Genomic DNA, 15,083 nt, shown 5'->3' on the forward strand with positions numbered 1-15,083 from the left:
AGGGGTGAGGGTACAACAAAAGAGATGAGACACACATACACACAGAAAGTGTTGTTTTTGAGAGATGAGGAAGAGATGTTATTAGGTTGACAGCAGCGTAATGACGGAGCGACTCTAGAGCTGTCACAGAAAAAGCACAAGCGCTCGCTGATGGAGGACAAACACGGACATGTTCACACCGACACTGTCACTTTCATGAGGAACCGTTTGGTTTGACATGAAGGACGGGTCATGATGGTCAACTAGAGAGGCTGACTAGTTTACCTAGGTTTTTTCTTATATATTTGATTCGATTTTTTAGCTTTAATACATGTCAGGTTTCATAAGACATTCTGTAGTGCTATTTGTTTTCAAACTCAAGAACCCATCTTATATTTGATAGAAAAGGTGAAGCTAAACCAAACCGGTCAAACAGGCAGCTCATACACTAGTTGATTTTTAATATTTCATTTTGCACATCCTTATTTGATCTCCCCCGTCCTCACACAGAAACTCTTTCTATCTTTTCCAATAGTTACCGTATTGCAGTTATGATTAAAAGTGACTGATTTACAATTTCAGGAATAATTCGACCTTTAACCTGCCTTTCACCTTTCCCCGCGCAGTTTTTTCCCTTCATTTTGTCTGTCATTCCTACTCATCAATATTCCCACTCCCCCTCCACCTTTATCACAACATCCATCTTTCTCTCTCCCATAATCCCCTTCTCCTTCGCTTTCTGCCCCCTCCTTTTTGTATCACTTCATTCCCCGTCTTCGTTCTCATCTCATCCCATTTCACTTCCTAAACAACATCTCTCACTCTTTCTCTCTCCCTTTGTATGTCCATCCATTTTCAGATACCTTTCTTCTTTTTTTACCTCTTTTATTGTTTAATTTCCTTTCCTTTTTTATGCCCCACTTGGCCATCTCTCTCTATCCGTCCTTGTCTCTGTGTTTGTGATAATAACTAAAATAAGAGTTTCTTCTGCCATTATTTATTTCTCTTCTCCCGACTGCAAGGAGATATCAAAACCTACTCAGAGCCAGCACAGGGGACCCGTGCTACATTTGGGGAAAGGAGAGGTGGACTGTGAGATGGAGAGAAGGAATGAGAGGGGGTAGAGGCTCTACTGCTGTTAGATGGGGGTAGATGGGTTGGGGGGGGGGTATAGGAAATCGGTCTGGCTAGCGGAACAGCTTTTCACCTATCTCTCTCTCTCTCTTTCTCTCTCTCTCCCCATACTGCTTTGTATTCTGTGGAGATGACAGGGGAAAGCTTTATTGCTCTGAGTCGGTATCGATCGGGGCCCTAGGCAGGGGGGAGTGCACAGACGCCCATTAGAGGCACTTTCTCAACGACCGCTCCCTAAGAGCACCACCCCACCCTACCCCCCTCTTTCTCTTTCTTTGCCTCTGAAATTCAAATTCAAGGTTTCTATCCTTGAGGCTTGACTGAGAAAGAAGGAGAGAAAGCGAGAGGAGACATAATCTGATAAAGAAAGAGCCAACAGAGACACAAAGCAAAGAAAATATATCAATATTTCAATAGCCTACGAATATATATGAAGTGCTACATTCCTCTTATTCTTTCAATCCACTATTATTCCGTATCTTCTATATTTTTAATAGCACATGAAAATGTGTTGGTTGAAATCATTGGAGATGTGTAGGGTCCAGCACTGCATAGTTCTTCACACATTCACATACAGAGTAAAAACACAGACTCACAACAGAGAATGAATACTGATCCTGTGAATTGTGTGTAACACCAAGGCTATTCCTTTCCACTGTGTCTATGTGTTCAGATCCCACTGGGATGTCACACTCTGGAATGAGGCCTGTATCACCTGTAATCTCCCTCTTCACAGAATTCCTCATTTTTAAATCAGACTTTGGCAATGTAAGAATCTCACCTTACCATTCACCCGTCCTTGCCCTCTCTCCAACACCTCAACCAAACAAAACCACACTGTCATCATGAAGAAAATGCTTTCCCCCTCTAAAATCACACAGTATACAAAAAATATAAATTTTCTATTATCCAGCTGAAAAAGCTTGACCGACAGAGATCAAACTTGGACCCATCTCCACATCTCCACATCTGCACATCACTCCCTTATGGAGTAATTTAGAATATACTATATATATATATATATATATATATATATATATATATATATATATATATATATATATATATATATATATATATATATACATACAATTCTAAAGTTTTAGATTTTTATATTTGCAATAAAATTAAATTGAGCCTTGGTGCTCATGTGGGAAAATCTGATTCAAATCTAGCCTGCAACATGTCCTGATTCATATAATATTCATATGTTTATTTGTATCTGCAGGATCAGAGTGGCTACTCAAAAAAACTTTTTATATCTACCAATATCTCTTCTTTTAGTCAGTGACTTCCCAATTTGAATTGGATTACTTGATTTTAACCTGACAAACACTGAAAAGTCTGTCTCTATAATAACCACATGGGAATAGTTGAAGAGACTTCAACGCAGCACAATCGTACACCATGTTTACACATGTGAGTCAATCGCTCCCACGCCAATCGATGGAAAGAGAGAGAGACAGAGAGAACAGGTTACCTTTGGTCATTAAGACAGGGGGAATCCCAGACTTAGGGTGGTTAGGGGGTTCATTGATAGAGAGAGAGTAAGAGAGAGTGAGTATTTGGCAAAGAGAGAGAGCAGACAATTATCTGTATTGATTAAAGGGAGGCAGCAGAGTGAAGAACAGAGCTCACTATGTGTCGATCAATAGAGAGAGAGAAGGAGAGAGAGAGGGAATTGTTTGGGGAAAGAGGGTCAAAAGGGTGGGAACGAGATAGGGACGAAATCAAGAGTGAAAACGAGAAGAAGAGTAAGATAGGTAATGCAATCACAGTCATAGTGAAAAATTAAATATACTAAAAAAAATTTTTTCAAATTGATTTAATTCTAAGTATACTAAAAATACATTTGCATATTTATGTACTTAATAAAAAATACTCTGCAGTTGTTCTTTTAGTATACTAAAGTGGTATACTTAAGGTCTGCTAAATTTCAACAACTAATTTTGTACTTGATGATTGTGCTAAACTGGAACTATTGCAAATATACTTTAGGTACACATTCAATATCTTGTATTTAAAGACCGATATTATTCAGAGATCATATAAACCTCATCAATAGTAACATTAGGCTTAATATTAAGAATTGTGCATTGGGCACAAGTAGTACTCTAATAAAGTTGAACTATAATTTTTATATCAGTATGTCTCGAGCGATAAATCAGTATTATGTCAATAGATTTGAACTACAGTATACTTAATATGAAATAAATGTATTTTAAATGTATTACTTTTTTACTAGGGAGTGCATAAAATAAAATAAATCAAACCTATTTGAATTGTTTAAAAATGTGGTGCCTTTGCTCAGGGGCACTTCAGTCGTGGTATTGAAGGTGGAGACTCCGCCCACCTACAATCCCTGTCGTTATGAGATTCAAACCCACCACCTTTGTGTTACGCATCCGACTCTCTAACCATTAGGCCATGACTTCCCCAACTGTATAAAAAATTAACTAAGATGATTATTGGCCTAAGTGGGCAAGCACTGCCACCGGTGGTCCCTAAAAAATTAGTAGTGCAATCAGTTTTATTTTTACACACTGAACATGTGAGTTGAGTTTGAATACATGTTGGGTACTTTGTAGCCGAGACCACCTCTCGCCCTCGGAAATGTGTGAAACACCATGACAAAAGCTTCAAAGAGGACTAACAATAAGCGACTGTGTAGACACAAGCAGTGTAGACAGAGCGACTGCTTGCCCCTTCTCAAAATATTAATCCCCTTTCAGACAATCTTGACCCCCAACACACACACACACTCCCCTTTTCCGCTCCCATTAGGAGCCGAATGCATATCTACAGGCTGAGCTGGCCGTTGCTTAGTAACCGTGACCCTCATCAGCTAACACCAGTAACAACACAACATTCATTACATCCTCTGACTCATTTGTTGCTTAGTAATGCGACACTGTCTAAAAAGCATGTATTAGTGCACTTTAGCTGGGGTTTTAAAACCAAAGTTTTCAACAAAGAGTGCATTCGGGTAAGGCCTTATAGAACAAAATGAACATGAACATATTTTGTAAATGCATTAGAAAAACAGATGTTTAAAAATGAATAATACAGAAATAATGCACAAAGGCAGTGCAATAATCAACAAATCTAACTAATTATTATTATTTTATGTCTATGCATATACTGTTTTTGTTTTGCAATCTAAATAGCATATATATATATGTGTGTATGTGTGTGTGTGTATGCGTGCATGCATATAGGGGTGTAACGGTACAGAAACATGACGGTTCGGTACATACCTCAGTTTTGATGTCACGGTTTGCTTCTAAATCATACATTTACATTACGTTTTTATTGTTGTTGAAATATATACATTTTCACATTAACTATTCATAACAGATTTATTAAAACATACATTAAATAATTAAGACATCATTAAAAGGGAAAATAAAATATAATGAGTATATAGTCTAACATTTCACGAAAAAACCCTTCTCTAGACTTCACTTCTCTAGCAAACAAACTGTGGACATTGATGACTTGCCTGAGGTAAATGAAATGCTTGAATGACCAAAGCGAATGCAAAGCGTGATTTATGCAAAACAAGATTAAGTCACTTTGAAACACTTGAAACATATTTCTGTTGAATGCAAAAAGTAAGTTACTTTCTCTGTGAAACACATATTCCTGATTAAAATGGCATTGTTGGGTTAGAAACAGACAATAAAAGTGGAAGATTGGATGGTGGACACAAGTATTATGATGCCAGAAATAGATGTTTACATTTAGTGTATTCAAAATTACTTTTGGTAATAAATTTAAGAAAAAAAATATTTTTCACTAAATAATTGCAAATGTTACTTAGACGTCAGGCCAGATTGCATCATGGGGACAAACCTTACAGCCTAAGATGAGGCAAGGTTAAGCAAAGGAGCACACACACACACACACACACACACACACACACACACACTGTATTGTCTGCACTGATAAATGACCTGTTTAATATGAATCAGATCTCAACAGATTCGGCAAGGACACAGAATCTCTGTGCATTATAATGTACCAGAGTAAATCCTTATTTACATGTATCTAGCACACACAAACACACTGGTAAATAATCATGTTGCAGTCTGTGTACAGAATGTAACTAGAGGCAATAAATACAACAACAGAAGTGTATAAAGAGCCAAGAGGGTCTGAAATACTAAAGCTTTGAAAGAGAGTCCTGCACAAAGATTAAAACCAACAGAAATCAGGTGTATAGTTATGCATGCATGACATCACAGGTCCCCTCCCCCAGCCCTTGGGAGTGGGTGCCTTGGAAACGGTCGCTAAGGGAACAGACGACTAAGAAAGAGAGAGGGAGGGAGAGAGAGAAAGAGAGAGAAGGTGAAAAAGAGCAGAAGGAATAAAAGAGAATAAGAAAGCATCCTGTGCTGCCGAGAAAAAGGGAAAAAGAAAGCACCAAAAGAGAGTGAGAGGAAGAGAGGATGAGACATAAAAGCAGATAATATAGTATTACATGAAGATTATTAGAAACATTACATAAGTCATATTAAATACAGCTTATTAGATAGTGTTTTCTAGCAAGACATTATAAGATTCTGGATGCAAGATTTTATTACATTATTTAAGAGGTGGCATAAGTCAAGGCCTGCAGAGCAGCCTGTGTGCCTCTTCACCTTTTCTACACATCCATCTTCTCACTTACTAATACAAAAGAATGAAAGAAATAAGCCGCGGGGCTTCAAATGTCTTTTATCTCAGTATCTGTAAAACTACTGTCTAACTAATGTGAACGCTGATTAATATCTCAGAAAAAAATATTTCATTTGCCAGGCTTTATAGAGGAAACTATTCATTGATTTATTATTCATTGATCATTCATTGATTTATTATGATTGTACTCCAATCATATGGCTTTAATGTAAATTTATGTTGATGTAAAAGTTCACATTTCCATTTATATTTCATATATTCCTGCAGCCACATCCACACGGGCCTGAGACAAGCATCTCCTGTTACATCATTCATGAGCCTCCTTGAATATCAGGCTGCTTGAATACTGTATACATCACCATGAAAACACACACTCTCCACCAAAGGAGAATAATGAAGGGGTGGAGATTTGCAGGCCAATAGATCTAGCAGACTCCAGTAGCCATCTCACCTCCAATCCAGAAAATAACCCACTGCCTTCACTTCTACTTAAAGTATTACTGGGTTCAGTGCATGTTTAAAGGATTGTTCACCTCAAAAAAAAAAAAAAAAAAGTATATAAAACACACACCCTCATGTCGTTACAAATCTGTATGACACTGTTTCTTCTGTGGACCATAAAATATTATTTGATATTTTGTTTCACAGAAAGAAAGTCATACAGGGGCCGGTTGCATAAAAGGTTAAGACTAAAAAGTATTTTTTTTTAATACTGGACATATTTTTTTAATTCAGTTACATAAATCCAAAACAATGACTGATTACCCCTTGGCTAACTGCTAGTTGGTCAGACTAGTTCTTATGTCACTGTCTTAACATAGAGGCTTTATGCAACTTTAAGTTTATGCAACTGGCCCAAGGTTTTAAATGACACGAGGGTGATAGAATTTTAATGAATTATACTATTAAAGGGTTAGTTCACCCAAAAAAACAAAATTATGTCATTTATGAATTACCCTCATGTCGTTCCAAACCCGTGAGACCTCCGTTCATCTTCGGAAACACAGTTTAAGATGTTTTAGATTTAGTCCAAGAGCTCTCAGTCCCTCCATTGAAACTGTGTGAACGGTATACTGTCCATGTCCAGAAAGGTAAGAAAAACATCATTAAAGTAGTCCTTGTGACATCAGAGGGTCATTTTGAATTTGTTGTAGCATCGAAAATATATTTTGGTCCAAAAATAGCAAAACCTACGACTTTATTCAGCATTGTCTTCTCTTCCGGGTCTGTTGTGAGACTGTTCAAAACATTGCAGTGTAGAGATATGCGATTCGCGAATGAATCACTTGATGTAACCAGATCTTATTGAACCAGTTCACCAAATCGACCTGAATCGTGAAAAATGGTTTGCGTCTCCAATACGCATTAATCCTCAAATGACTTAAGCTGTTAACTTTTTTAATGTGGCTGACACTCCCTCTGAGTTTAAACAAACCAATATCCCGGAGTAATGTACTGAAACAGTACACTGACTGAACTGCTGTGAAGAGAGAACTGAAGATGAACACCGAGCCAGATAACGAACAAAAGATTGACTTGTTCTCGTTTCAAACGATTCAGTTCGATTTGGTGAACTGGTTCAAAAAGATCCGGTTACAATGAATGATTCGTTCGCAAACCGGATATCACTATACTGTTGTGTTTTGAACTCTCTCTCACAGCAGACACAGAAGGGAAGATAATGCTGAATAAAGGCATAGTTTTTGCTATTTTTGTACCAAAATGTAAAATTTTTGATGCTTCAAAATATTCTTACTGACCCTCTGATGTCACATGGACTACTTTGATGATGTTTTTCTTACCTTTCTGGACATGGACAGTATACCGTACACACAGCTTCAATGGAGGCACAGAGAGCTCTCGGACTAAATCTAAAATATCTTAAACTGTGTTCCGAAGATGAACGGAGGTTTCACGGGTTTGGAACAACATGAGGCTGAGTTATTAATGACATAATTATGATTTTTGGATGAACTAACCCTTTAAACTCAATGGAAAGAATTTGTGGCATAATGTTGATCATAAATAAAGTTCAATTTGAACATTGAGACACCTAGATTGGATAGGTAGTTTTTTAAATATTAAGCTTATGTATATATATATGTGTGTGTGTTTGTGTGTGTGTATGTTATATATATATATATATGCTATCATAGTAATGAAGTTACAAAATTAGACCACAGAAAATATAGGCAAGTGGTTTTCCACATTAAAATTGTCACGTATTGGTTTCTGTTTAGTTCCTGTCTGTCATTATTTGGTGTCATTATTATTCATCTCATTTACTCCTTAGTTGCCTGCCCTTTATAAGCCCTCAGTTTCCATCTTTCTTTTGTGTTGGATTAATGTTATTTGAATGGTCTAGGTGTGTTTATTAAAAACTCCTTTATTCCTACTTTGTGCGCTTTTACTAAAACCACAACCGCGTGACAAAAATCATGTTATCATTTTGTTTAGAGGCTCTATAGTGCCCCAGATTGGCCCCATTAATGTCCATTGAAAGTGCCTCACTGTATGCCAGATATTTTAGCTTTTTTTAAACAGAAATATCTGTGTAATCAATATTACGCCACAAATGCTGTTAATCATGTATTGAACCCCAAATAAAAACCCACACCAGAGATTTAATTCAGTCTAACTATCTAAATATATTAAAAACTAGAGTCTGAAGAAGAATCAACTTTTTCCCAGGCTCTTTAAGAAAGGGTATGTGACTTTTCCCCTTAACTTGTTTCGGAGTGTTTCGCTTCGTATGAGCTGTTAAGGTTCGTTAAAACTTACAAAAGTGGCAGATGCTGCTATCAGCTGCAACACAGCTGGGTACAAAACATCCAACTTGTTCCAGGACCATCCAAATGTGAATTTACAGATGCTTATCCACGCGAGCACGAGCGAATGCAGTGGGCACATGAGATAGAGAAAGCAAGGATCCCAAACCGACATCTTCTCATTTACACTGATAGGGCTGTTGTATCTGACTTCACATTACTATTGCAGCATTGTGAGTAAATGGTAGTCTACCCCCACCTTCTACCCGCTAGGTTGAGTCTTTAACCTTGACCTCTCGTGCTTCTGCCTCCAGTAATGAAGTCAGCCCCCCCCCCAGCTCCCCATTCTCTCTCACCCCCCGTCTTTCTGCCCCCAGCTCTGCTGTCCTGCACTCCTCTCATTCATAGTAAACACTATTGATTTTTCAGCACAGAGAGTAAAAAAGCCATGAATTTTAATGCTACTATCTGTCCCTCGCTCGAGCTCCCTCTCTTCCTCTGTCATCCTTTCCTCTCATGCGTTTTCCCTCCATCCCTTCATCCCATCTTTAAGATGTGAGGGAGGGCAGAAGTTGAACCAAGTGTGTGTTTGTTGGCTATAAACTTTGGGTATGTGAACGTGTGTGTGCGTACGGAGCGCCAACTAACGCTCTCCTCTCTTTCGCCCTCTGTGACTGAGACCGATTGATTTTGCTATAAGCAGTGTTGAGGCTATGACAGGCCAGCAGCGACAGACAGAGGAGCTCATCAACGTCCAATGAACACGGGAAAAAAAATCTCCTTAAAAATCCCTCCATCATGCCACACCAGGACTGGAGGAGAGAGAGCAAGAGATACGGAGAGAAGGACAGGGGTAGAAGATAAGCCTTTATAAAGAAACTCCATTAAACATCCCGCACTGTAATATGACAACAATACGGAGAGAACAGACAAAAAGGTCAGACAGCATTTATGAGGGATACCATTTAAAAATCATGTTATTGTCTGGAATAGACATGTAAGTAAGGGATAATGTAGGCTACAGACCAGAGACAAGGACACTATTCAGCAATAAAATAAATAAAAAAAAGTCAAATAAGTAAATATGAAATACTCAGTTGATTTGAAACTATATCACAATATTACCTACACAGTACCTTGTATCTTCCACTAAGGAAATTATAGAAATGATCCACTACCAAGTACAAAACAATCAGCTCCGCGACGAGTTGAACAATTAAACTTTATTACAGTATTATTAATATTTACTAACCCTTAGTTCAAACAAAATTGAAAATTCTGATATTTCTTGCTTTCTTATGAGTAGCACAAAAGAAGATCTTTTGTAACCAAACACTTTTTCGAGTCCTTGTTTTACATGATAAATGTATTTACTATAGTAATAACAATAATGCTATGCAAAACTATGCATAATGCAAGAACTCTAAAACAAATCCTAACCCTAACACTATCCTTATAGTACATGTTGTCCATAATATTACTCAGTACTGAAATGTACAATTACACTGTAACAAGTGTAACATTGTAAAATAATTTGTAACCTCAAACCATTTTGGTTGCCATTGACTTCCACTGTATGAAAAAAATGCACAGTTCTCAAAATGTTTCACATTAGAAAGTAAGTAAAACAATTTTGGAACAAAATGAAGGTGAGCAACTATCAATTACAGTTTAAGTTTGCTAAGACCATTTTTACTACAATCGATAACTAGAATACAAGATGGTGCCAACTGCATTTTTATGAAAGGAGAAAAGTTGCGGTGACGTGAATGTAGTGACGGTTTCAGTTGCTCGGTCTGATATACAGTGTTGCCACCGCCAATGGCGAGTATTACAAATCCAAAACCATGAGCAACATCAGAATTTTATCTTTCAGAGAGCTGTAAATGAGTAATAAAACAATTCCTCATAAAATCTGCAGTTCAATGTATTTTTGGACCATAATCACTTCTGCCATGTTGCCTAAGCTCCCTCATTGTACGTCACCTCAGATACGTTCCACAGCCGTGATCCCTCCAGAATTCCTGGTTTAATGCCCATCTGCATCATCAAATCCCGGACACCAAACAAGCTTATATGCACTGATGGTAATAAACTCTCAGTACAAATTGCTTTCGGGGAATACAATTATGCCTTCAAAGCATGTATGAGTAAGGCTGTCAAATTAAAGGCAAAATGTCTCAGTATTCTGCTGCTCTGTTTTAATGCTATTGCAAGTGAATGGAAACAATGTGCTCTTATAGAAGTGATGAGAACATGCTGCATAATGGATATAAACTTCGAGTAATCTGATGCAATAGGCATTTTATGTACTCAGGTGCAGAGTACAAATTGGCAAGCCACGTATTGATCGATAAACCCAGATTGAAGGAAACCCTGTTAACAGCAGTCTGTCTGGGGAGTCGGGCTCCATCCCTCCCCTCTCTCCATCTTAATTTGATTGATGATCATACTTGTCACTCAAGGCAGCATGTGGCCAATTACAAGATTTGTACGGGTAGGTGGCTGGTGGTTTCGGCTTGTGTTGTCAGTTAAAAATACTGTGTGGTTCTAAGTGCCATGTTTGGGGTAAAACTGCATTTATCTACTTTAAAGGTTTTAGTGGGGGTTTTGTTTTCTTGTCAATGAGTCAAGTCCATAATGTTTTGGTTACCAACATTCTTCCAAATATCTTGTTTGTCTTCCACAGAAGAAGGAAAGCCATACAGGTTTGGAATGATACAAGGTAAACATGTTACTGATGTTTTTTGACTATCATTTACTTAAAAGCATCCAGTCTGAAATACTTTATACTATATACGCATAAGTTTACACTGCAACAGTAGACCACTAATTTAATCTAAATCAAATTGTATTTATAAGATCATATAAATAAGATGAGAAACATCATTATCATACAAATATGAATTAATTCCCAAAAACGATTTGTTAATAACTAATAAACTAATTGGCATTATTAATCAAAACATGTCACCAGAACACATTTCAAGCATGAAAAGAAAGGGGGGAAAGCCCTTAAAAACATTCACTAAGCCCTACATGTGAACGGGAGACCTTGAACACTATAAATCTTAAATGAAATGGAGGAAGAGAACAGATTTAGGTCTCGAGCTTGTTCATGAGGAGTGAAGGACATAATCAAAGAGCAAGCTTTTATTACACATTTTCTATTATCAACACACACACACACACACACACACAGCAGCTGCTGAAAGGACAAATTACACTAGTTCATGTCTGTTTTTCACCTTATAGAGTCAAAGCAGGAACCGGATTTAAAGAAAGTGGCATAATTCTGTTTCAATCCATCTGCTTAACACACACACTCATCTAAATTTCTCTCATTACATCCATTTGTCAGTAAAGCCACTATGCACCTGCCATGTCAAATATCAACACATTCGTTCATGTCTATTTACGCTCATCTTTCATTCTAGTCCCGATCCTCGATCCATCTACACACACACAACAGTTCTGTGTGTCTGAGGTGAATATATCTCTCTATGTGAATAATCTCTCGCTCTTTCTCTCCTCACATGTGCACATACACACACAAATACACATGTGCAGCCAGATAATCACAGTAAATTAACACAGCAGCGCTGAATCTGTGTGAGTGCTGCTGTACTGGTAGGGGGTGTATTGACCAGGTGCCGTCTCTCACAGATGTGTTGATTAAGGGCCTGTCTGAACACTTCGCCTACTTTTGTGCCATCATGTAGCCACCAACACCTCCAGAGTGTTTTTGTATGAAAAAAAAAAAAAAAAAAAACAGGTAGAAAGACAGTATAATAACGAAAAGATTTGCATTTCCTGAAGGAGAAGTTCTTTTTAATTAAAAACACACCTGATTTTTCGCCTCAGCTCATTAATAGAGACTCGAAAACCTGAAATGGGTGGATCAAATAATGGAGACCTGGTGTAAAGGGCCGTTCACCTAAAATGCTTTTTATGAAAACATCAAGCTAGAAGTTTCATGTCTTTTGCAGTGTCCCATGCATGGCACGCCATTGTCAACACATGGAGCTTAAGTAAAAATATATTTTTTTAAATATATATTTTTTTAATTATTAAATTATAATTGAATTTTTGAACTGTTTATGTGTATAAACAGATAAAAGAACACAGTTAAGGTATACATATGGCGTATTAAGCACACAGTTGGTATAAAAAATGTGTAAAAAATTTATTCATTTGAGGAATATCAACTTGCAAGCACTTGTGAGTATCTTTAAACTTTGTATGTGACAGAAAATTCAGTCTAAAATCTTCATCATCAGTTTGCAGAGCAGACTCAAGTGTAATGTCTTTCTGGTTGTATAAAGACTCAATGTGTGTGTGTGCTTGTAATGGTCACTGGGAGAAAAGAACTCTAGGGAATGTCTTACAGAGTGAAAAGCCGCGTCTTCCAGTAGTGCTAATGAGGAGAAGGGTGCTGTCAGTGTTAATACACCACAGAAGGTCAACCCACACGGATGCAAACACATTTCTGCTCGGCTGAAACTAACAGTACAACTAAGAGACCTGTGGGAGTACTGTCACTAAACGAACATCATGATGACATTGCATATCACTCAGAGCAAGAGAGGGTGGAAAATTGTGTGTGTGTGTGTGTGTGTGTGTATGTGTGTAAGAGAGAGAAAGAGAGAGAGAGAGAGAGAGAGAGGAATGCAGTAGAAAATTCTGTATTGACATCTTCCTTATATCTACTGATTTCCCATTATGCTACTAACTAACCCAAGCTGACATTTTGTCATTGCCAATCATCTTAACACCAGGACTTGCCCAGATCTATAAAAACACTTACTCTCACATTCGCTCACACAAAGCTACCAAAAATAAATAAATAACTAGCTACAAAAATATATGGATTCCATTTCTGACACTGTCAGCTGTCATTGTGACAATGAGACAATTATCTTTTAGTACTTTTAAAGTCATTTTATCTTAATCAATCAAATGTTTAATAGTTCTTCTTTGACTGTGTTGAAATCAGTAAGAACAGATAAGAAAGATTTTCCTTGGTTCATAAGTCATGCAAAGCTGAATGTTGCTTAATGTTCACTTTTTTTCTCTCTCTCAGTCAATATTCTCTCATCCTCCAGGATCTGCCTGTTACTGTAACGCACATAAAACTTTAATGGAGCCATTAATGGCAATAATTCCCGAGACCACTTACAAGAATAGGTCTTGATTATCTCTATCTCTGCATCTATCCATGTCTATATCCGTTATCTAATGGGAAAAGGGTGTAATAGCTGCATATTTTAGTAACTGGATCATAGTTAATAGGTTCTGCTCTCTCTCATGGTGATCAAGAAGCTTCGATGAGATATGCATATTTCTGCTGGCCGTAATGGTATTCGACAGCATAAAAATGAAGGATTGCTGCTTTCAGATTTTGCTGAGGTTTAGTTGACTGTAAAGAAAAATTTACATAACAAACGTTTAGTCAAAATGATTTAAGTTTTGTGAAATTATTAATCAGATAGTTTTCAACATGTCATTCACCCACTTATGTGAAATTAGGTGTTATGTAGATCTAAACATCAAAGTTTACAGCCTTGCTTCTCATTCATGAGCTAGACAACTGCGTCCATATAAACTGTGCCTAGAGCTCAAGATCACCTCTCCGGCTCAAACTCGGTTTTCCATACTCGTTCCTATTTTTCACTGTCATCTGCACCTACTTTCCTTTAGTGGTCCACAGCTTTTTTTTTTCTGCCTTCTTTTTTTTTATCTTCTTTTGACACTCGCTATTTTTCAGGGAAAGGGGCATGATACTCCTCCTCCTCTCCCTTGGCCCTGTTAATCTCTGAGGGGAAGAGGCTCATTATCCTTCCCCTTTACCATCCTACATCATGCTATAGTCCCAAAGCCCAAGAAAACCTGTAAGACTCTGAATTATGAAAATTCTGAATTGGTAAAACCACACAGCTAGAGAACAACGCAATCCCACTAGGTAAAATGAGGTTGCAAATAATAATAATAATAATAATTTCTGAATAAAAGCAACACTTTCCTTTGTCACTTTAAAACACTTTCTGAAAGCATAAAAATGAACAAAAGTAATGTCTGAAGACCTTTTTAAGCACCATCTTGGATTTTCTACCATAATAGGAAAAAAGTCCTGTATGCAAATAACTTGTCAAAAAAAAAAAAAAAAAAAAAAAAAAAAAAAAAAAAAAAACAATATATATATATATATATATATATATATATATATATATATATATATATATATATATATATATATATGTATATATATATATATGTATGTATGTATGTATGTATTTTTATCTTTTATTAAGTTAAATTTATAAGGAGAACTGTATTTTTTTTCCAAATATTTGACGCAATCCCTCAGTTAATGTGCTCATTAGGGCATGAATGTCTACAGTATAAAACAATTATCAAAATGATGATTACTGTATACTTAAAGCATAACAGTTTACACCAAATGGAATGTACATTTTCCAACATATAACTCATATAAGCTTTATATAACATAATACAAAATAA

General features: G+C 36.9%; 1 protein-coding gene across 7 annotated transcripts in view; it reads right to left on the reverse strand.

Moving 5' to 3' along the window:
* Positions 1-15,083, reverse strand: part of LOC113116410 (POU domain, class 2, transcription factor 2-like) — a 56,672-nt gene that overhangs the window by 19,826 nt on the left and 21,763 nt on the right. The gene's annotated exons all lie outside the window — the stretch shown is intronic.

The sequence above is a fragment of the Carassius auratus genome, chromosome 16, assembly GCF_003368295.1.
Source record: "Carassius auratus strain Wakin chromosome 16, ASM336829v1, whole genome shotgun sequence".
Classification (NCBI taxonomy): Eukaryota; Metazoa; Chordata; class Actinopteri; order Cypriniformes; family Cyprinidae; genus Carassius; species Carassius auratus.